Below are 2,641 nucleotides of genomic sequence, written 5' to 3' on the forward strand. Positions count from 1 at the left end.
AATTCATTTTGTGCTAAAGGTTATGACCATCTGAAGTTGACCAATCAATAATCTTCATCTAACTGACCGTTGACCCTCATCTATGGTCAGACCTACGGACCGTGGATCGATTGACGGTTCGTGCTGGTCAACCGTCAATCGGGACTAAAGCTGGGCTTTTGGGGCATCGATCCATGGACACGAACTACGGTCTGTGACCTGACCTACGGACCGTAAGTCCGGCCGTGGGTCAACACTTAGCCAAATTTTCAGACCGAGTCTGGGAGGGGTTGTAGTGGTGAACCACAAACCACCAGCACGGGCCGTGGTCTGACCTACGGTCCGTGGATGGTGACCGTAAGTTGCACCTGCAACTTCTCGAAATCTGTATTTTTGGTCTGTCTTGAATAAGGGGTGTTACATTATCTCCTACTTGAGAACATTCGTCCTCGAATGAAGACTAAACTAGCTGAAATGGAGGGAGAGGGCTGCAATCCCTACCACTAAACACTGAGAACTGAATTTCTGACTGAACTGAGTTCCAAAGACATGCAAATACGCTAAAAATGCAGGTACAAACTGAAGGAACATGATTCTAAGACTTAATTTACGCATGAACGACTGAAAAACTGAAGACGAACTATTACCTCAAGTTGTAATGGAATTGGAAGGAAAGAGGTGAGGATACTTGGACTTCATGGCTGCTTCTGCTTCCCAAGTAGCTCCCTCTACTGACTGACTCCTCCACAAAACCTTGACTGAAGCAACTTCTTTGTTTCTCAACCTTCTAACCTGACGATCGAGAATCTCAACTGGTACATCCTCATAAGAAAGGCTATCTTTCACGACCACACTCTCTAATGGCACTATGGATGCTGGATCACCCACACACTTCTTCAAAAGAGAAATGTGAAAGACTGGATGGACTACTGCTAAATCTGCTGGCAACTCTAACTCATAAGCCACTTTACCAATCCTTTTCAAGATCCGGTAAGGGCCTACATATCTGGGACTGAGCTTCCCTTTCTTGCCAAATCTCATCACCCCCTTCATAGATGACACTTTCAGTAAAACCCAATCATCAGCTTGGAAGTCTAGTTCTCTTCTTCTCACATCTGCATAAGACTTCTGGCGACTCTGGGCAGTCTTAAGTCTATATCTAATGAGTTGCACTTTCTCCATAGCATCAAGGACTAAATCTGGTCCTATCAAGACTGCTTCACCTACTTCAAACCAACCAACTGGAGATCTACATCTACGCCCTTACAATGCCTCATAAGGGGTCATCTGAATGTTGGAATGGTAACTATTGTTGTAGGCAAACTCAATAAGAGGAAGGTGATCATCCCAACTACCCTTGAAGTCGATCACACAAGCTCTCAACATGTCCTCTAAGGTCCTGAATGGTACGCTCTGCCTGACCATCCGTTTGTGGATGAAATGATGTGCTAAGGTTAACCTGAGTACCAAGACCCTTCTGAAATGACTTCCAGAAATGAGAGGTAAACTGAGGACCTCTATCTGAGATGATAGACAAAGGAACCCCATGCAACGTCATAATCTCTGACCATTGGAACTTAACCTTTTTCTGAGTCAACTTAGTCAATGTTGTGGTTATGGATGAAAATCCTTCCACAAACCATCTGTAATAGCCCGCTAGACCCAAGAAACTTCTAATATCTGTAGCAGAGGTAGGTCTGGGCCATTGTTTCACTGCTTCTATCTTCTGGGAATCTACTCGAATTCCTTCACTAGTCACAATATGCCAAAGGAAGGCAACTGATTGTAACCAAAACTCGCACTTGTTAAATTTTGCAAATAACTGGCGATCTTTGAGAGTTTGCAGAACAACTCTCAAATGACTTGCATGTTCTTCCTCATTCCTAGAGTAAATGAGGATGTCATCAATAAAGACGATGACAAACAAGTTCAAGTACTGCTTGAACACTTTGTTCATCAAATCCATGAAAGCTGCAGGAGCATTGGTTAGTCCAAATGACATAACTACAAATTCGTAATGACCATACCGAGTTCTAAAGGCCATCTTCGGAATGTCACTATCTCTGACTCTAAGCTGATGATAACCTGATCTGAGGTCTATCTTTGAGAAATGACTAGCACCCTGAAGTTGGTCGAACAAGTCATCAATCCTGGGGATAGGACACTTATTCTTGATTGTGACCTTGTTCAACTGCCTATAGTCAATGCACATTCTGAGAGAACCATCTTTCTTCTTCACGAACAACACTGGTGCACCCCATGGCGAAATACTAGGTCTGATGAAGCCCTTATCTAGAAGGTCTTTCAACTACTCTTTCAATTCCTTAAGCTCAGCTGGAGCCATTCTGTAAGGAGGAATAGAGATAGGCTGGGTATCTGGAAGAAGATCAATTCCAAAGTCTATTTCCCTTTCGGGAGGAACTCCAGGAAGATCTTCTGGGAACACTTCTGGAAACTCACTGACTACAGGAACTGACTCAAGAGTTGGGGATTCGGAACTAGAATCCTTAACCCGAACTAGATGATAGAGATAACCCTTAGAGATCATCTTTCTGGCCTAAAGGTAAGAAATGAATCGACCCATAGGCGCTAAGCTACTAACCTTCCATTCCAAGATTGGTTCATCTGGAAACTGAAAACGAACAATCCTAGTTCTACAATC

The sequence above is a fragment of the Solanum tuberosum genome, unplaced genomic scaffold (genome assembly GCF_000226075.1).
Source record: "Solanum tuberosum cultivar DM 1-3 516 R44 unplaced genomic scaffold, SolTub_3.0 scf00100, whole genome shotgun sequence".
Taxonomy (NCBI): Eukaryota; Viridiplantae; Streptophyta; class Magnoliopsida; order Solanales; family Solanaceae; genus Solanum; species Solanum tuberosum.